The sequence below is a fragment of the Pipistrellus hanaki genome, assembly GCF_964339955.1.
Source record: "Pipistrellus hanaki genome assembly, chromosome: 8".
Lineage (NCBI taxonomy): Eukaryota > Metazoa > Chordata > Mammalia > Chiroptera > Vespertilionidae > Pipistrellus > Pipistrellus hanaki.
Window position 1 is genome coordinate 42324387 of NC_140510.1, and position 22537 is coordinate 42346923.

General features: G+C 38.6%; 1 protein-coding gene across 3 annotated transcripts in view; it reads left to right on the plus strand.

Annotated features, from left to right (window-relative positions):
* The first annotated feature begins 467 nt into the window (after positions 1 to 467).
* Positions 468 to 22537, plus strand: part of B3GALT1 (beta-1,3-galactosyltransferase 1) — a 472142-nt gene continuing 450072 nt past the window's right edge. For all 3 annotated transcript variants that reach the window (XM_084891324.1, XM_084891323.1, XM_084891325.1), the window contains exon 1: positions 468 to 737. The gene's annotated coding sequence lies outside the window, so the exon portion shown is untranslated. The remainder of the gene's footprint in view (positions 738 to 22537) is intronic.

Sequence of the window (22537 nt, forward strand, 5' to 3'; positions counted from 1 at the left end):
AAGGCGGCGACCACCTCCCAGGACTCGTTCTCCAGCAAAGCCTTTGGCCCCGGGTCCCAGGACCGCTGCGAAGGGGATGCCAGGACGCTGAACCTCGGGACCCGCTGAACCTGGGGACAGAGTCACCCCTGTGCGCCCTCTTTGGCCAAGCCCTGGGCTCTGGGCAGTTGGAGAGCGCCCCAGGCCCACCTTGGCCAGCTCGCTCCGCCTCGGGAGCGAGAACCAGGCGCGCCCACCCCACCCCACGCCCCCGCCGCGCCTCCCCCATCCCAAACCCAGCCGCGCCCCCGCCTCCCCCGGAAACCAGCCCGCTGAGCGGGGGCGGAGGCAAACCTCGGGCCGCGCGCTCTGATTGGCCGCCCCTCGCCGCGCGGGGCGAGGCGGCGATTGGCTGCGCGGCGCTGTCAGTCGCGGAGGCCCGGAGCCTTCGCCCGGGAAGCGCCGCGGGGCTCGGGGCTCGGGCTGCCGCCGCCGCTCCGGCTGCTGCCGCCGCTGGGCGAGCTCGCGCCGCCGCTGCCCACCCCACCCCGCCGCGCCGCCGGGCGTGCAGGCGGCTGCCGGGGAGGGGCGGCCGAGAGAGCAGAGCGCGAGGGGGCGGAGGAGGCGGCGGCGGCGAAGTGATGCTGGCGCCGGGCATCCGGGCAGCGGCAGCGGAGCAGCAGCATCCCCGGGACCCTCGCCGCAGCCTCCCGGGGCCCGCGGGCCGGCCGAGCGGCGGGAGACCACGCGCCCCGCGGGTAAGGTTCAGCCCGGCGGCGCCCGTGCGGCCCCCGGTGTGATTTCTGCGGGGTGAGGAGGCTCGCTGTGCCCGGGGCATCCTGACAAGGGTGTTTGGGACTCGAGACGGCGAGTCCGGGCGCGAGGCGAGGCGGATGCCCGCGCCGGTGCCCACACTCCTGGTCCCGTGTTCTGCCCTCCTCGCTGGCACTTGGGTCGCGTGGGGCTGGCATTGTGTTTTTGTGTGAGTGTGTGTGCGTGTGTGTGTGTGTGTGTGTGTGCAGATACATGTGTGGGCGCGCGGTTTGGGGCACTTTGCAGGGAGCGCGGGGGGCTCCCTCTCGCGTGAGCCGACGTCCTTCAGGGACCCGGGCTGGGACGGAGCGGATCGCGTGGATCCGGGCTGGGACAGAGCGGATCGCGTGGATCCGGGCTGGGACGGAGCGGATCGCGTGCTCCCGGTGCAGCGGAGAGAAGGGAGAGCGCACACACAGCGCTCGGGAAAGTCCACCGCGGCTCCTCGCGAGCCGGGCACATGGAACTTTATTGCCCGAAAACAGGGACCCAGCGCGCCAGGCACGGGCGCCTTCACCGCGGCTGGCTCCCCGAAGTCCCACTTTGCGCGGGGGACTGGGGAGGGGTGGCCGGGGAGGGGAAAGGGACAGCCTCGCCAGAGAAGAGGAGGACAGAGTAGGGGATGGGAACTGGGCTTGGGGAGGAGCGGCGAGTTTTTTGTCTCCGAGGTCCCTGCTAGGAAGCTCCCTGCACTTTTCGGGAGCGCGGTTTCGGGGATGGAGAGAGCCCCGCTTGGAGGGGCGCGCTGAGCGGCTGGGGGCCCGCGCCGGAGTGGGGCGCGGGGGCCAGGGACCGAAGTGGCTGCACCTGGGCCTCGTGCGCGTTCAGGTGCAGCCCCTTCTCCCGGGTGGGATCCCGCCGGGCATGCCCCCTCCTCCCCCGGGCTCCGCCCAGCGAGAAAGTTCCGGTCCAAGCGAGGCCGAACCACCGGACCCAGAGCAGGCCACCCCCCCTCCCCCCGCAAATGGAACCAGGTTTTCGCGCCCACCTTCCCCGGGTGCCTGCACTGTGTTTATTTTATATGGAATTATTGTGGGAAGCCATCGGGAGTTGCACGGAGCCGCCAGCCTATCCGCAGAAGGTGGGTTTTGTGCGCTGCCACCCAGGATGGTGCGGCCAGGCTGTGCCCGGACATCCTTCGCTCAGGGCAATGGTTTCTGGGTCCCTCTTCCAGCCACACAGACTTACTCTGGGCGGCTGTTCTGTTTGTGGCCGCTGTCTCCTTGGGAGTCAGTGCTCGGGAGTCTCCACTTGGGAAAGTTCTTGAGATCCTAGGCAATGGAGGAACTGCCCCCGCGCCCACCTGGCTGGCAGGGGAGAGGCCGAGGTCCTTCCTGGGCGGCGGCGATGGATGGGATTGCCGTGGGGCATGGGCGTGGAGAGGGCCGCTCCCTGCTTGCCAGCTAGAACCTTTGGGAAAATGAAAATGAACTCAGTATAGGGAGCATCTACCTGTTATGGAGTTCCTTAAATCTCTTTCACTGGAGGAATATTTTGGCCCAAAACTCAACACAAGGAAAACCAACCCCAAACCAAACTGCTTTGGTTAAGCTCGTTTCTGATTTGGTAAAGCAGAAAAGAAAAACAAAACAAATTGAAGACACCTAATAAAAATACTGTAGAGAAATCAGAAGGGAGCTGTCCAAAACGTCAGCACTTTCAGCAATTTAAACAGGTTTTTTATTGTCAAATGTCCATTTTCTCCCAATTCAGTCACGTACATCATTCTGAAGCAGATGAATGACTTACTGGTAAACTAGCAGTGATGTTAGTTTTGTGCCTGAATATAGTTGAACATTTTTTCATCACTTAATTCGGGAACTGTAAATGGAATTTTTAGCACTATTTTAGTTGGACACTTGTACATTGCATTTGGGTTAGTAGAAAATTGGTCGTAAATATGTTCTTCTTAGCAGTCATCACATCTGGTTTAAAGTCTAGTTTTCTGAAATGCATTCATATTCTTCTCTCTCTCTCTCTCTCACACACACACATACACAACACACACACGTGCACTCATGTTGGTTTTTAACATTCCCATACAAAGTCTACCTGCTGCCAGGTGGTTATTTTAATGTTGTAATAATGTAGTTGTGACTTTCAGGACTTTATTAACATCGTTAAACACATCAAGCAGTTTTCAGTTTTGTGTTTCACTTATGCAATGCTATGAGCCGGTAAAAAACTGTTTTCCCCAATGGGTAAATGTGGGGATATAGGGTTAAAATGTGTTATGCATTATTAACCAATAATCTTAAAATATGTTTTAAGTGAGCACCAAGTTACCATAACAACCAATCATAAAAGTGGAACTTTTAAGGAGAAATTTTTAACTACTCGGCTGAGTGTGGTTTTTCACATTGCTATTAAGTAACAATCTTGTAAATCCACTGCATTATGTATTGAGGTAAACCACAAGTTTTTAAACAGTAACAGAGTCTTTTTACTTATTTATAGATTTTTTTTTTTTTTTTTTTTTGGTGGGGCTACTTTCAGTTTGGGATTTTTTTTCCCAGTTAATTAAATATATGTTCAAAACCACTGGGACAAAATGGAATCAAGTGCAGAGAAATGTGTTTGTGATCATCCATATTATAGAGCAGCAGGGTCTCTGTTTGACTAAAAGGGGAAATGATGAAGAGTGGATGTGCATGTGGAGGGGTTGGTGGGCAAAGACTTAGGCAAGTAATAGAAGTGCTAGCCACTTAGTTTACGAAAGCAATTCAAGTTCTGCCAGTTCTGCAAATTCACTTCAGTTTTGACTTGTTTTGCTGCAGGGCAGCCCATGAGCTCGGACTGCCATATTTTCTAGATGGATTTTAGTAAGTCAAGAAAATGTCGACTTGTCAAGACTCCAGGCCACGGAATTCACTTTTGGACCTATACCAGATTTTAATTTCAATACAGCATAACTTAAAAAAATCACATTTACTGCAAATAGCAATATAATATATACCAGGATTTTATTAAATAAAATATTTATTTTGTCAAGTAGTCATGATCCGGGTTTTTACATTGTTGAGTAAGATAGTGAGTTTAATCTTATCTTACTTAATAGTAATTTATTTTCATTTAATCAGTGATGAATTCATTGTGTGTGTGTGTGTGTGTGTGTGTGTGTGTGTGTGTGAAAACTAACATATCTAGGGGAATTAAAAACCTCAACCAGTTCAATAACTTGGAAATTCATTGCAATCCTCTCTGTCTGCCCTCTTTTTCCCTTCCTTCCCCCAACACCCAATTTTCTCTGACACCCGCACACTCACACATGCATGAAATGCTATCAGAAAGTAATGTAGCCGAAACCGGTTTGGCTCAGTGGATAGAGTGTCCATCTGCAGACTCAAGGGTCCCAGGTTCAGTTCCAGTCAAGGGCATGTATATTGGTTGTGGGCACATCCCCGGTAGGGGGTGTGCAGGAGGCAGCTGGTTGATGTATCTCTCTCATCGATATTTCTAGCTCTCTATCCCTCTCCCTTCCTCTCTGTGAAAAATCAATAAAATATATATTAAAAAAAGAAATGTAACCACCTTGCATTTGAAACATATTCATCAACCCACCCTGAATGATGAATGTACTTTTATAAAGCACAATTCTCATCTTGTTAATCAATCTACTACTAAATAATTATGGCTTATTCAAGTAAAATTTAACGAATTGTACTTTGTTCCTATTATGTGCAAGAGGCTGTTCCAGTTGCTTCAAGAGGTTTCACCCTCATGAAGTTTATATTTTATGGAGGTGGAACATATCATAAACAAAAAACATAATAATAAATAAATTATATAGAATATTTATCTCCTATTAACCTGTTTTTTTTTGTTTGTTTGTTTGTTGTTATTGTTGGTTGTTGTTTTTTTTTGTGTGTGTGTGTGTATGTATGTGTGTTTTAAAACCACCACCAGCCCATTCCATGGTCTCTTTCCATCTCATTTTCTCTCCAATTAATATACACCTACCCATATCCATACAAATATACTCAAATTAAGAATGGAAGGTAATCATGGTAATCAATCTAATATATGTTAATCTTGAAACTATAGATCCAAACAATAACACTGCATACGATGAGAGCTAAAGGCAGGGGAGGAATTCAAAGATGATTAAGCAATGAAGTGATAGTATATTGCCCTTTAAAAAAAATCTTTAAAATTAAATTGTATTTTTTTAGAGGAACCAAAATGGAAAACATTTGCACTTCAATCCATTTGTTTCAAATTAACAGCAGTTTAAAAGGCATTTGACTATCCAAGGTTAAATCTGCATAACCTCATTTAAATAGGGTGAGTGAATTAGGAGTAATAAGGAAGGGAAAGCATAATTTAAATGAGAAATATTCTTCTTGTTTCACATCTAGAGAGACATGTTCAGAAAGCTGATCAGAAACTCTAGAGACCAAAGTGTAATTTCCCTAAAGTTTTCAGATATGATCCTCTAATAAGAAGGTGCCAAAACAGTTCCAAAATTGCAAAATGTATGTATTTATTTAAAAATCTACTTGGCTAGCCAATCAGTCCAATGGTGGAGGAAACCTTGTTATATTTTCCAGGTTCTATTCTCTTGTGCATAAAACAGAGTGCAATTATGATTCCAGTTTCATGTTTTGTCCTTCCCGTTTCATTATTTTCTTTAAGTCTTTAACTTACATCTCAAAAGAATTGCTATTTTTCCCCCCTCATGTGAGGAATGGAACCTAGCTTGACTTTCAGAAATTGGTTTGTGAAATATATTTTCATATTTGAGGAAAGCTGAGATTGTACTCCTAAAAGCCACACCACATAATGAACTAATGCCAACTTAGTCACAGATTCTCTTATTTATTTATTTATTTATTTATTTTTAAAATATATTTTATTGAGTTTTTACAAAGAGGAATAGAGAGGGATAGAAAGCTAGAAACATCGATGAGAGAGAGACATCCATCAGAGAGAAACATCCGTCAGCTGCCTCTTGCACACCCCCTACTGGGGATGTGCCGGCAACCAAGGTACATGCCCTTGACTGGAATCTTACCTGGGACCCTTCAGTCCGCAGGCTGACGCTCTATCCACTGAGCCAAACTGGTTTCAGCATAGTCACAGATTCTCTTATGACAAGATGTTAGTGCAGGCACATAATGTTAATAGTCATTTCTGAATGGATTTCCACCATTCAAAAAAAAAAATCTTTAAGATTGCTATTATACATTACAGTTTTAGGAGATGGGAAAATGTTCTGGTAATGTCATCTCAATATTTTACTTATCCAGATTCAAGGGAGCATATTCCACCCACTTAAGCCTTGATCTTTTTCTGCCTGGTTTTTCTCCTTTCTACTCCAAATATAAAACTTTAGGATAACAGAGTTTTTAAAAAGCTAGTAAACTACTGTTACCATATCCAGCACACAAAATCAACTCTTAACTGGTTATGAAACTCTTTTATAAAAATAAAATATTTGTTTATTGATTTCAAAGAGGAAGGAAGAGGGAGAAAGAGATTGAAATATCAATGATGAGAATCATTGATCGGTTGCCTCCTGTACACTCTCTACTGGGTACCGAGCTTGCAACCCAGGCATGTACCCTTGACTGAAATCGAATCCGGGATCCTTCAGTCCCCATGCCAACACTCTATCCACTGAGCCAAACCAGCCAGGGCTGGTTATGAAACTCCTATGAGAGCTAAGCAGGAATCATATATTTGGGGTTGGGAAGAACCCAGGTCATTTGTCCAATCTCTTGTATAAGGAAGAATTTAATTCCAGGAAGTTGATATTAATTATGCAAAGTCAGTTGAAAGAAGAGCCAGGTCTAGAAACATTGTTATCTACTACTGTAGTATATAAGTTAGCCCCATGAAATAGCTATGCATTTTATAAAATAATAATGTAAGAAGACATTACTGTATCTACTAATTGTACATGTACCTATTTTAATATCTAACACAATATTTCATTGTATTAATATTATGGTGAGATCAAGAAAATGATAAATTGAGATGTATTAAGAGATGTCATCTAAGATTTATAGGGCTACAGATAAGTTTGCATATAATATATTTGTACTAAGTCACCATGTCCATAGAATTTCTTTGAAATATTCACTAGTGCCTCTAAAACAGGATTTCTTATTTCCAGGGGTCTTTGATATTTAGAGGAAAAATTGTATAAAAAGCTGAAGAGCTACAGCTCTAAGTTAGCTTAAAACAAAACCAAAATGAAGAAGAAAAAAAAATGGGCAGAGGGATTCCCTCTGAAAACAATACCACAGTGATTTGAAGAGTCATTTCATTATCCTAAAATGTAGATTTGCAGCTGAAGAAATGGTTTATAACTGACAAACAGCACGTGGTTATGAGTTACTATATACAATTAGCACGGTGTGGTCATTGCCTCCGAAATGTTTTCATGGCATATACAGATGACATCAGGGCTAAGTCATTCCACACTTTGCAGGTGACTGCCCCATGGCCTTGCTCTCAGTCTAAGAACTGCCAGAAGTAGAGGTTGGTTGTATACAATTAGTGGCAAATTTAAATGCTGCTATTCAAGAAGGATTGCCATAAGTGTACACGTGCACTATGGCTTCGTGAGTAGAGCACATGAACTGATAGATTTCTCATTGTGCATCTGTCTGTGTCAGTCAGAGTGCAGGTGAGTTCCCACCATAGCCCACACTGCCTTAGCTCCTATGGCTATAAAATTATGATAGAATCTCTGATTTCTTAAATTCTAATTTTTGAGGAGTTAGATTATTTGAATATAAGTAATGTTGATTTCTTGGAATGAACACAGCTATCTAATTTCAGACATGAAAGGTGCTATATTTTATAATAAGCAACAACTAATGATGGATTGCAATGATATTTTAATGATAATTTTGTCCTAATTCCATTTATTCAAAGAGATAAAGATAATCTTCAGTTTCTAATCTTGCTGTCTAAATAGGCTGATCCTGAAATTTCTTCAAGGAAGCCAAAAATAGTCATTCCTCCCCCCCCCCCCCTTTGTTGGTCCCTTCATCTGTGTATAATCCTACCTATCTATCTATCTATCTATCTACCTACCTACCTACCTACCTACCAACCAACCTCTATATGTCTATATGCATATGGATATATGCATATATAAAAACATATGCATATTTATTTCAACTTTATATTTTAAATTTTATAAGGAGTTGTTTCAGTGCTGACTGAAATTTTCTTCTGACCTGTTGTTATTATAAGCCAAGAACCAAAACAGTATTACTCACAGAAATTTGCAATAAATGTAAAAAATTAGAGAAATTTCCAAAATAGAAACACTGAATGTATATGTATATGTGTATATACACATAAAGATACATATGTATAGATATCCAAATTACATTCTAAAGATGTAAAATTTAGAGATTCTAAAGTTCATATGAAATAGCAAAAAGGTAATAAGAGCTATTTTTTTAAATAAAAAAAAAAGCATTGAGAGGAAGTTGCACTGTCAATTGTTAAAAATATTACAAATTGCTGAATTAATACAGTATATTAACATGTAGATAAACATGCATATGAAAGTGAAAAAAACCTCACATCCAAACTTGAAAGTATATGAAAATAAAGCATAAAATACAATGGTCATAAATATGTGTGCAATCTTTAAAATTTGATATATATTTCTGGGAAAGTTAAGTAATTCTTGTGAAAAATATGCACTCCCTAGTTCACATTGCATTCCAAAATAAATGTTAGATGAAGCAAAGAATTGATAGAAAGAAACTCTAAATCATGTTAGAAGAAAATAGAGACTTTCTAAACACAAACATAATGAGAAAAATATAAAAATTTTACATAAAAATTAACAATTTAATTTTAAGTAAAAAAATACCATAAGTAGATTATGGAAATAATTTCAACACAAATTGCTAATGAGTTCATTATTCACTCTTACAAAAGTCTTTCATTGTTTTCTACTGTTATCAGACTTATCTCAACATATTTTGATTCCCAGTTTCCTAGACTGGAAACTTCTTGATGAGAGAAACTTATATTCATCATCTTGTCCCTAATTTATTGAATTTAATTGGGATGCCATAGACTTGACTTAGCTACTAGAAAATTGTAATTATACCAACAGAAAAATAGACGAAGAAATAAATGGAAAATCTACCAAAATGCAAAAATATATAAGGCCAGTAAGCATATAAAATTTTAAATTAATGATAAAGAGTAAAGAAAAAAATGTTTAAGTAAGCATTTTTGAGCTTATCAAAATAACAGAGATTATAAATGAAGGTTGACTCATTTACAAAATTGATGGAGTTGATGTGAACTATAGAGATTCTTCTAAACTTTTGAAAAGGCTATTCATTGCTATTTACAGAATTCTTCTGTTGATTAATTATGACTAACTTAAAGAATAAGATCCACAACAAAAGGGAGGTATTTGCAGCTTAAGAATCAAAAGAAAAGGAGAGGAAACAGAATAGCTACAGAGATTGTGGGAGAAATTGATTAATTTTTTGCCAGGTACCATCAATGGGATGAATCAGCTTTGGTCCCTTTCTGTCCATGTGCCCATTTGTTCCAGACCCAAACTTCTAGAATGGGAACTGTGACTGAGCTAGACAGGTTTCATGGATGTGCTTTTACTCAGAGGGTAATTTATCAGAAATGTACAGAGTTTTATTAAAATGTCATTTGTAGAAGCTTGATAGTAAAAATAATCTATTTGGCCAATAAGAGGGAAATAATTACATTAAGATATATACTATAGAACCGTGATTTTGAAAGGTTGATAATAACCTTATAAAATGCTGATGAAATAATAGTGAATAAAGCAGAACACAAGATTTAATATTCACATGTAGAAAAGGCTTTGATAAAATATTAATATTTAGGGGAAGTTAATAGGGTTATGGAGATTTTATTTTTTAAGTATACAAAATAGTTTTTGCTAGGAAGCAGTACTACTACAATCATATAAAATTCTACACTAAAACAAATGAAATAATCTTCTATATATGTAAAAAGCTGACTGGCCGCCTGTCCGACCTTCTGACCGGCCAGGCCAGTACATATGAAGTGCACTGGCAATTTAAAAAGAAAAGTTGACTCATGCATGTGTGATACATATAAAGTTCTCACTAGAGCCAGTCACACATGTGTGTTTCGATCTGTCATTGTCGATCATGAATTTGGTTGACATTTCTATTATAGAGAAAGGGTGAATAGCGATATTAAAATATTCCTTCTAATTGACTTTCCTTCAATGTGCACAAATCCATGCCCCAGACCACTAGTAATTGTTTAAATGATAGTTCCTTTTGTATGCAGAAAACTATATTGAAAGCAAAACATTGCATTGATATATTTAATTTTGGAAGATAAGAAGCTAACTATAATATTTCTTTTTCCACATGAAGTTGCTACATATCAAGCAAAATTTGGCCAGTTTCCTACTTGGAATACTTTTCAAGAGTCATTTTGGACTTTCTTTTTAAAAAATCTTTATCTCAATGTAACAATTTAAAATGTATTTGAATTTCATGGTTCAAATAAAGGATTATTGTTGGCATAGCAGCTTTAAAAAGAATAAAAATAATTATATGTATTGATATATGTGTATATCTCATCAGTTACCCTGCTAATTCTAATTAGCTCAAAATGAAATTGAGACAACATGAGTTATTATATCTTAAGAAGATAAACTATAGTCTGGCCCAGTTATTTATTAAACCAGATGAAAGATTCTCTAAATGTGATTGTAATAAAGCAGAAAATCATGCTTCCTATGTAAATAAAAAAGCAAATATAGCTGAATGTTTTGATTATTTTTCCTCTTGGTTCATACTTATAGCTCAGAAATAACTTCCAAAGAACAAAGTGATCTGGATATAGGAATGGGTGGAATTTTCCTGAAAGCATAAATGCATTGTTATTGTAACACATTTTTTGAGAGCAGTTTACTTTGGCAAATGATTGACCTCTGTACAGGATGATTTTGATGAGCTCATCAATTATATTTGAATAAATAATGCAATTATTAGAAAAGAGCCAGAAGAGGAGAAAGAAAATTGGTTGATCATTGATTCCCTCTAGTAACCATTGCCTTCTTGTAAGCTCTTGGGGATGTGCCATCTTACAGACAGTCAAAGCACTAAACTTTTAACTTCTATTTCTCTTTGTCTCAAATTTCTGTACAAATGGTCATTTTTAAATGTTATTTTTTTAAATTTATCTTTATTGTTGAAAGTATTACAAATGTCCCCTTTGTTATTGTTTACTTCTCCATTGTCCCCCTCCACCCTGCACCTGCCCCTCCCAGACCTTCACCACACTTTTGTTTGTGTCCATGAGCTATGCACATATGCATACAAGTTCCCTGGTTAATCACTGTCCCCCCAATTCCCCCCCCACTTCCCCCCGCTTTTCTTCTGAGTATTATGCTAATCGAAATAAGCCAGTCAGAGAAAGATAAGTATCACATGATCTCATTCAGTTGTGGACTCCAATGAACAAAATAAAAGCACGGAATTACAAGTGGTAATATTTTATATACGTTTGTCTTACTCCTTTTAAAACCCAGCAGTCTTGAAGGACTGTCAAAGTTGATAGATACATAAAGATTGCTTTCATTCATTTTTACAATTCCATGGTATTACATTTGTTGAAAGTACTACAACTTCTTACTTGAGAGCCCCTTTTGCTGGACAGTTATATACAGAGGCCCAGTGCACGAAATCCTTGCAAGAGCAGGCCTTTCTTCCCCAGGCTGGCAGCACCCTTCCCTCTGGCACCTGGGACCTGGGCTTCCCTCCGAGCCTAGGCTTCCGGTCTAATTAGCATATTACACTTTTATTATTATAGGTTTTTCAATTATTTTGGTTTATCACAGCCGATGTTGTCATAACTGTTTTGTTACACATTATTTCATTTGTGCAAGAATCTGTAGGACCTAGAAGTAAAGTTGCTGATTACACTGAAAGTATTGATATATGTGTATTTATTTCCGCATTTGAGTATCTTGCTTTCCTTATCTTCAGCTGTATGATTAATGAGTTGCACTGGATTAGGCTTGGATTTGTGATTTTTCCCTGAAGACCCCTGCCCAGGTTCACACTTACCTATCAGCACACTTTTTGTGTATAATTTATTGCAAATTCAACTTGTTTGGTCATCTTCCATGATCTGCCTAACCTTTTGACCACAAAGATAGCCACTAGAATAGGAACTTTTGTCAAATCGTTCCTTACTTTCAGATATTCTCCTTTTCTATTCTCTGGTCTAGTAGAGTAAAAATTATATGAACAATATGAGGACTTGTTATCCACCGACTAAATGACAATATTAAAAATAATCATGTCCCATGTTGGCAAGGATGCAGTGAATCTGGAACTTTCAGAAACTGTTTGTCGCAATTAAAATTGGCACAGCCCTTTCGAAAAGCAATTTGGCAGTATATAGGGAGAAACTATAAAAATATTCACACTGTCTGATCCATTAATATTCCTTCTGGGAATGTATCCTAAAGAAATAGTACAAAATATGGGAAAGGTCATATGTTTAAAGATATTGACCTTTATGTGTAATGTGTAATAAAAAATCAGAAGCAACTCTAATGGTCAGTAATACTCTTAGACACATACATTTGAGGATAATACACAATCACTAAAAGTATAATAAATATGAGGGCCTGGTTGGTGTGGCTCAGTGGTTGAATGTTGACCCATGAACCAGGAGGTCACCAGATGGATTCCAGGTCAGGGCACATGTTTGAGTTACAGGCTCGATCCCTAGCAAGGGGTGTGCAGGAGGCAGCTGATTGATGTTTCTCTATAATTTATGTTTCTATCTCTATCCCTTTCTCTCTCTCTCTCTCAAATCAATAAAAGCATTTTTAAAAAGTAAATATGAGGATTATAATAAAATACAAATATTTAAGCTATAATGTCTCTTGGGGAAAAATGGTACAAAATTATATACAAGCTAGGCAAAACACACACATATGAACACTGAATTTATAAGTGTATTATAAAATGGTGGGAAAATAGGTGATTCCTTCCTATCTTTTTATCTCTAGGTGTTTGTTTTTTTTAAATGATATTTAAAAATTTTAATGAAAAACACACAAATATATTTTCCTTAGTAATAGATTTTGGTGGTTCTAACTTCTTTGCTACTCTGTAGTGATGTGAGATTTTTTCATCTCTTTTTGTATAGGTGAGTTCATCCTACAGTTTGCAATGCAATGTACAATGGCTTCAAAAGTGTTCTCTCTTCTATTTAGTACTTAATCACTGAACTTTCTTTTAATCTCATTCCTCTTGATAGATATTCTTTCTCTTTTGAAAAAGCAAATTCTAATGTTTTGTACCATCGTAAACTTACCTGTTGCCTACTTCTTTGACTTAATCTCTTACAAGTGTCCCCTTTGCTCACTAAGCTGCTATCATACTGATCTTTCTGTATCTCAAAACACTAAGCTCAGTCAGACTGCCTCCCGTTTCTTTATTCAGTTCTACATATTTTATAAAAATATTCTCAGGGAAAGTGAGTACCAATGACAAAAATGGAAAGTTTGGAGTTGGGCAGATAAATATACTAACCCTGTGGAATAGACACTAGATAAGATTGCCCGCAAGAGTTGTTAACCTTTTAGAAGCAGCAACTAATGAAATATAATGAGAGAAAAAAATGCCTTTAAAAAAAACAACATGTGAGTTGATTTGCTAACATGAAGTAAAAAAGGAAGGAACGATGTGAAGTTTGTATTTTCCCAACTAATTTTTTGGAAAATGAATGCAGTGCCATTATCTCCCTTTATTGGAATGCATTTTGTATCAAATGCTATCTTGTTATCTTTGCCCGGTTGATTTTCACTTTATCTTCAAAGTATTAAGTTCAGGTTAATTTCAAAGAAACAGAAGCCAGAAGAGTGTCATCTCATGTTTGAAGCATTGTTTTACAAGTTCTATCTGCTTATCTTTCCAGTCAAGTGAACTGATTGTGAATTTCTCTGCAATAAATGTGTTATTTTCTGAGAAAGTGCATCAATGATTAGACAGGATCATTCTGAAGTCACCATGGAGACAACGGTGTAGCTGTGTAAGGACTTGTTTCGGACAGTGCCCTGTCCATGATCTGCCAGGACTATCCTCTGAGACTGGGCCATAGTTTAAAGAATCTGTCCATTTTGCTTATGTAGTGCTAAAATGCCTCTTCCTCTCTCCACTGTTTGCTTTAGAGATGTCACTGCGAGAGTCATGCCTTTCCTTATCTTTTCTTGGTCAAACTCAAATATTTCACTCAGCTGTTCCAAAGTTCCCATGAACAATAGTTGGTAGTTGAAAAATCTGTATCTTCATTAAAAAGACCATCAGCAGCCTTTCACACTCTAAAAACATATTCATTAAAGATTGCATTTATAGCTCAGCTAGTATTGCTCAGTAGGTGAACGTCGACCTATGAACCAGGAGGACACGGTTTGATTCCCCATCAGGGCACATTCCCTGGCTGCTGGTTTAATCCCCAGGGTAGGGAGTGCAGAAGGCAGCCAATCAGTGATTCTCTCTCATTATTGATGTTTCTATCTTTCTCTCCCTTTCCATTTCCTCTCCGAAATAAACAAAAATATATTTATAAAAATTGCATTTATAGTTAAATTTTTAGTTCATGATTAGGAGTAAATTTTGACATAACAAAATTTGAATGAAGTTAAAATATCATTTTAGTAAATGGGACATCAGTTCCTATCTCATTAAACTTTTCATTGATAATAATAACAGTAAATAATTTTTGGAGTGTTAGATATAAAATTGCTAATAATTTTATGGGAATTATATTATGTAATACTTAGCAAAACCTTATTGAGGAATGTATTATTAATATCTTTATTTTATAGACATTTAAAACTGAGAACAAGACATATGTTAAGTAACATTTCTAAGGTTCAAAAATGAGTTTTTAATATAGCCAAGACTTTACCACCTGAGCCCCCAAAAAAGAGAACTATTTTTGTTTATTGGCGTTTGGTATAAAGTGATTGAATTTTCAACTTTTTCCCATCTGCTAAACTAACTCAATAAAGCAGGTAAAATTTCAAATATATAAACATACATTCATTCAAATGTGTGTGTGTGTGTGTGTGTGTGTGTGTGTGTATGTATATATATATATGTGTGTATATATAATAGGATATATATAATAGGATATATATAATAGATATATATATATATATATATATATATATATATATATATATATAATGTAATCTATATCACTGGAAAGGAGGTTTCAAATGAATAGGCCCAGGATAATTTAATAACTGAAAAATAGTCCCATCTTCCTCAGTCATTGGCTATAATTTCTGTTTATATTATCCATATTCTCTGTCATACAGTTTACTATGCTGTTTCATTATTTCACACTTCAGCTTAAAATTGGGAAGTGAAGTAAGCAGTGTTTTAAAGTCAAATTTGAAAACACTTTCATTTAGATTCCTTCCATGTAGTCTATTTAAAATGAAATAAAGAGATTTGGCTGGTAACCAAAGCTCTTTTGGGGGGTGAGGGGGATGGGACTGAGGAGTTAAATACATTTTTATTATTAAATTTCTTTCCTTAAGGATCACTTTAAAATAATAGTTTATTTCCTTTTTTTAGTTGTTGATGGGAAATTGACATCTGTAATTTCCCCTATAACTCGGATAGGATATAAGAACTATATTATGACATCAATGGCTTCAGAAAGATTTATAATGGCTGATCATTATCATCTATATAAAATTTTGGAAAAATATCTAAAGCAATGATTTCAGTATTGAGAAACTCATTGAGTAACTCCTGTTTGAACTGGAGAGGTAAACCTGAAGCCTTGTTTTCTAGGTATTTTAAGGTCATATCATTTTCATACTTGTATCTACAACTTTACCAGTTGCAAAAGTGATTTATCTAGCATGATTTAGCTTACCATCCAAGGGACCATGAATTACAAGCATTCAATTATTCTTTACTAAATATATTAATGTTGTAATTTTAAGAAACTGACTTTGTATAGCTTCAGATTGAAGAAGACTATTAAATGTAACATGGCTTTTATTTGGTGCCAGATTCTCCAGAGAAGAAAGGAGAACTCTAACATTAATTATTATTATTATTATTCAGTGTTTCTTCCCTCACATTTGCTTTGCTTTCTTTTCTGTTACTTTTTATATATTCAGTGATAGTTCAAAACTAATTTAATATACTGTAAAATCCCAAATGAATAGCAAGATTTCAGAATATCTGAGAATGAAGGAATAGATTACACATGAGCTCATGAAAGATGAAAACATACAGTTGGTGTACTTTATAATTGTATACCCACTTCTTTGGTAATATTTTATATTTATGAACAATTTTTTGTTTGTGGCAGAATTGCATATGATTATATGATCCAGTAGGACTCCTTAGCTATGTTGATCTATGTCTTAAAAATTATTGAGGCTGTTTCCTAATCTCAATCATCTAATTAATGACTCAGAAAATATTAAGTGTCTATATCCTTTTAATACATTATATGTCTGTTAATACATTATAACTCCGGAACCCAATTCATTAACAATGAAAGATGAAATGATAATAATTTATAACATATTTAAGTAGGTAATTTTGGAAAATAGAAAATACATTTTAAGATATGTTTTTAGAATTTAGAGATAGAGGAAGGGGGAGAGAGAAACATCAGTGAGAGAGCAATATTGATCAGCTGGAGATTGAGCCCACAACCCAGGCATGTACCCTGACTGGGAATTGAATCTACGACCTCCTGATGCAAGGGACAGTGCTTAACCAACTGAGCCACACCAGCTGGGCAGAATACATATTTTGCAAAGCAATATATTTTTATTTTTCAAATAGATATTCCACAATTAGAAGAAGTATATAGAAAGTTCTTGTATGTTTTATTCAAATTTTATTTTATAGCAAATGATGTCCAAAACAGGCAAAAAATGCAACTCAACTAGACTATTAACTAACAGTATCAATGGATATTTGGATATTGTACACATGCAATGCATGTTACTTTTAGCAGAAATATCATTTACATGCCACAAAAACATCAGAGAATATATAAAAGTTTTTTCTGGGTAAACATTAAAAGCAAACTGTTTTAGCAATGTACGGTATTGTTTATGATTTAACCTTTTTCAGTGGAATGCGTCATTTTTCACTAAACAACTTTTATTTGCACTTGTGGGCCAGTATATTTAGCCTCAATTACAATTATCTACTCAACTGTCGTTTAGTGCCTTTGATACTGTCCTAGGGACTGGGAATACAGCAATGAATAAAATAAAGCCCCTTTTAGGCTGGGGTGGGGACGGGGAAGGGAGAGAAAGAGAGGAGAATGGGCAATAGGAAAGGAGGAGGGGTTTGGGGTAATGGGGAAGAATCCTCCAGTCAGAGGTGCTGCAAAAGGAATGAACCTGGCCTGTGGGACAGCTCAGTGCTACTGGAAGGAAGAGGAGATGTGGTTGGAGACTCCAGGGCCCACCCTGGATCCCCTTTTAGGCTGCAGAATGCGCATTATGGAGTTTGTTTGAAGTCAGGGTTGAATGGTTTTGATTGGCAAGGTGGGTGATGTGCTTTCTGGTTGCCAGGTGTGTAATAGACAGCAGGAAATAAAGAGGAAATGAGTTAGAGGTTATTTCGGAGAACCAGCTTGAGAGAATGGTGGCCTTGGAGGCATGGAACAGAACTCTGCAGCTGTGCTAGAGCACTTCTGAAATGATTTATCATGCTTGCAAATCTCTCTCACATGATTCCATATGTTATACAAGGACAATGGAAGAAACCAAGGTTCTGTGAACTCACTTGAAGTAGGTAATTTTGAAAAACTTAATTAGAAAATACATTTAAAAAAATATGTTTTTATTGAATTTAGAGATTCAATACACTTATCACATATGCACATTTTACGTTTCCCAAGACAGCTTATCAATAATAAACACACTAAAAGATTTGACTACAGGAAAATTAAGTGTCCAGTAGCATTTCCATCTTCTCTCCCCTTTAGATTTAATTCCTATTACAGTATTCTCATTTTATATGCTTTCTCCTTCTCATTTGGTTATTGCTCACTGACCTGCAAGTCTTGAGAGGAGAGCTACTCCAGAGTTATACACAGAATTTTATTGTATACATAAAGCTTAAAACTTTAATCAGTCCAGACTCTGAGTTATAAGAGATAGAAATCCAATTCAAAATAGCTTAGGAGAACTGAATGATCCAGGGGGTAAATTCAAGTATTTCAGGATCAAAGATTGCAACCAGTGATATGAGGATATTCTCTAACACTGCATCCTTATATTCTGGCTAACTTCTTTGTGGCTTCATCCTCGGGCAGTTTTTCTTCCTCTCTTTCTATTTCACCCTCTTTCCCACCCTACCCTCCTACCAGGCAGTCTCCAAATTAAAGATGCCAGAAAGTGAGCGAAGTTCTTTACGAATACCTCTGGGAAAGGTCACAATTTGAGTCATGTAACCCAATCAATGTGACCAGGAGAATGAGAGTGCTGACTCATACGTCTATACATTTCTGGAGCTCCATGTAAGGGCTGATCATGACCTTGAGGAAAGTTAATGGGGAGTAAAAAAGAAATTATGTCCACTTGAATTGATTTATTTGAAATAAATTTCAGGCTTTTTGGATTTCTTGGAAGCTGCCACTCTACATCTGTGGGTTAACTTATGTAAGAAAAGGTTTTTAGAGTCTGAGGTAAAACCTTTTTAGAGTCATTTGAATGAAAACAGAAGTTGCTCAGTGGCCATTGTCTAACAATAGATACTCATCTTCTGTTCAGCTTTGCTTCCAATAAAGATGCACACATTAGAGTCATGCTTTCCACCACAAGCAACAAGAAAAGTTGGATGCAATTTAAAGAAAAATAAAACTTTCTAAAAGCAACAAAGGTCATGAAAGTTACAGTTCTGAAATATGGGAGAAGACAAAACCCAGAGGTTAGACCAGCACTTAAGGATATTAAACACACACACACACACACACACACACACACACACACACACACAAAAACAAAAACCAAAAAACCAAAAAAACAATAACATATTTTTATTGATGTCTGAGAGAGGATTAGAGAGAGAGAGAGATAGAAACATCAATGATGAGAGAGAATCATGGATTGGCTGCCTCCCACATCTCCACACTGGGGATCCAGTCAACAGCCCAGGTGTGAATCAAACCATGACCTCTTGGCTCATAGGTCAACATTCAACCACTGAGCAACATCAGCTGGGCTTATGGACATTTTTATTGTCAAGAAGAAATAACTGTACTTTTGTGCAGTAAGAAGATGCACTTTGGTGGTCTTGGGTAGAATCCAAGATCATCATAGGGCATTTGCTTGCTAACCATCCTCCATATAGGACTGGACTTCCAAAGACCTGCACCTTTGGAAGTGAGTTAGTAGCAAACTAGTCTTTGCATGGACTTACAACCCTGCACCATGTCAGATGGGCAGCCTGGGCACCACAAGCTTAGAAATCAAATTAAGGTGGTTCAAGCCAGCTAGTACCTTGAGTGTCTGAAAGAAGAAAAAGAAAAGTCCTGGGGGGAGAGGGGAAAATGCATCATCCTAGGTTTGAAACGCTTTCACAGATAGTTTTTTATATATGATATCCAATATATATTCAAAACAAGCGTACATTAACCAAGTGATCAAAATCAGCATTGTCAGGGAAGGGCAGAGAGTAACTATATGCCTCCAGAAATAATGCCCTGAGAGGAAGACAATATCATTTATGTAGCATTATGGTTGAGAGTATATAATTTAAAGCTAATCATTGGGAAACTAGAGATAAAACTTAATGAGATTATTCTATTTAAAAGAGTGAGAGCAAGACTAGGTATGCTCAAATATGTCAATGTCATAAAATACGAAGAGAGCATATAGAAATATTCCGAATTAAAGGGGACAGAAGACTCCTTACGACTAAATGCCCTACAGGGTCCTAAACTGGATTCTGTACTGGAGTGAAAAATATACTTAAAAAAATGACATTATTGGTTCAATTCACAAAATAAAATGCTGGATGGAAGACTGCATTATTTTTCTTAGCCTGGGATGCTGCAATACAGTCCCATAGACTGTGTGACGTTAGACAACAGACGTTCACTTCTCACACTTCTGGAGGCTGGGAGTCTGAGATCAGAGTGGTGCCAGCAGGGCCAGGCTCTGGTGAGAGACCTACTCTCAGTGGCAGACTATCATCACATTCTACCACCACATGGTGGGTGGGCTGGCTGGTTCTCTGGCCTCTGCTTTTAAGGGCACTAAGCTCACTCAGGAGGGCTCTACCCTAGTGACTTAGTTATCTCACAAAGGCCCCACCTTCAGATGCCATCACATTGGGATTAGGTTTCCAACATAAGAATCCTGGGGACACACACATACTCAATCCTTGGCAGTATTACAGCACAGTTAAATTAACTGAAGTTACTAGCTGTCTTGCGGCCATATAAGGTAATATCTTAGTCTTAGAAGCTAAACACTAAAGATTTTGTGGGTAAAGAATCATATCTACAATTTATTCTAAAAGCATTCATAGAATAATTATCCTATCTAATAAACAGGTAATATACAAATTGACCCTCACACCCTTGCACAAGATGGCCACCACAAGATGGCCAGCAGGGGAGGGTCATTGTGGGTGATCAGGCCAGCAGGGGAGAGCAGTTGGGGCAACTAGGCCAGCAGGGGAAGGCAGTTGGGGGTGACCAGGCCAGCAGGGGAGGGCAGTTAGGGGCAACCAGACCGGCAGGAGAGGGCAGTTTAGGATGATCAGGCCTGCAGGGGAGAGCAGTTGGGGGTGACCAGACTGGCAGGGGAGAGCAGTTTAGGATGATCAGGCCTGCAGGGGAGGGCAGTTGGGGGCAAATGGGCAGGCAGGGGAGCAGTTAGGCGTCGATCAGGCTGGCAGAGAAGTGGTTAGGGGATGATCAGGCTGGAAGGAAGGTGAGTGGTTGGGAGCCAGCAGTCCCATTATGAGAGGGATGTCCCAGATTGGAGAGGGTGCAGGTTGGGATGAGGAACCCCCCACCCCCCAAAGTGCATGAATTTCATGCAATGGGCCTCTAGTATATAGACAATTCTTGATAATATTTCAGAACTGCTTAAAATTTTATTCCAGATATTTAAGGAGTCTCAAGTAAGTAAGTAAGTAAATAAACCATACTTGGACACATCACAGTGAAATTGTAAAAACAGAAATACAGATTTCCATTGTTAGATTAAAGCATTATCCAGAAAGTCAGTGGAAGTCAGAAAACAGTGAAGTGTTATATAGAGTTTATTGAGAGAAAATAACTGCTTATCTATAAATTTATATTCAGTAGAGAAACCTTACAACAAGAATAAAGGCATAAAACTAGTGTTTTATTTTTAAAGCCAAACAGAAACAGAATTTATCACCAGCAAACCTGCATTAAAAGAGTTACTTTATATAAGAGGATCAAGTGCAGGAACCAATAAAGAGTAAAGAAGATGATAAATATTCAGATCAATCTAAATGAACTTCTCTTTATAAAATATTAAAGAGATTGAACACATTGAGTTGAATTGAAATACACAGCCAAAATCATCACGAGTCACGGGGACATTAATGAAATTAAATTGGGTGTTCATTCCTTGAATTACCTGAGGAGAGACATAAGACTTTGACAAGTTGGAGGATCTATCTGAAAAAGGCTAAACTCACAAAAAGGGAAGAAAGGATAATGGTTTCCAGGGGAAGTGGCATGAGGAAAACAGGGAGATGTTGGTCAAAGAGTATAAACTTTAAAAAAATAATAAATGGGTATAAACTTTCAATTATAACATGGGTAAGTTCTGGCTATGTAAAGTATAGCATAATTAGCAATACTGTATTTAAAAATATATGTTTTGTTGCTTTTAGGTAGGTAGGGATAGAGAAACAGAAACATCCATAGGCTGCCTCCATGCATGCCTCCTACTGGAATCCAATAACCAGGGCATGTGCCTTCATCAGAAATTGAACTGGGGACCTCTCAGTGCAGTGCGTGGGAAGATGGTCAGCCAACTGAGCCACACTGGCCAGAGCAGCAATATACTGTATTTTTACTATATATTACTCAATTTACTTAAATGAAAAATAAATAACCAGTTCACCTCTTCAACCTTTCACCCTCTAGCAACCATCAATCTCTTTTGTATTTATGAGCTTGACTTTTTTTGGTTTTGCTTTTTTATTTTTTAGATTCTACATGTAAGAATGATCATGGGATATTTTTTTTCTCTATCTGACTTATTTAACTTAGCACCATGCCCTTTCACTTCATCGAAATTATATCAAATGGCAAGTTTTTGATCATTTTATGGCTGAATCATATGAATAATATTCTAGTGTGTGTGCGTATAATATATATTTCATAACTTCTTTGTCCATTCATCCACTGATGGACACTTAGGTGGTTTCCATATCTTAGTTATCTATAATAATAAAATCATAATATTCTAATTAGACTGGACAGCTGAACAACCTTCTGGACATCATTCCGGACATCCTTACAGATAAAGTCATGATAGTGGGACCAAGGCAGAGGTGGTTAGGGGCAATCAGCAGGCAGCTGAGCAGTTAGGGTCACCAGGCAGAGGTGGTTAGGGCTGAACAGGCAGGCAGGCAAGCAGTTAGGGGCAATCAGGCAGGCAGATAAGTGGTTACGGGCCATCAGGCAGGCAGGCAGGCAGAGGGGTTATGGGTGATCCTGAGGA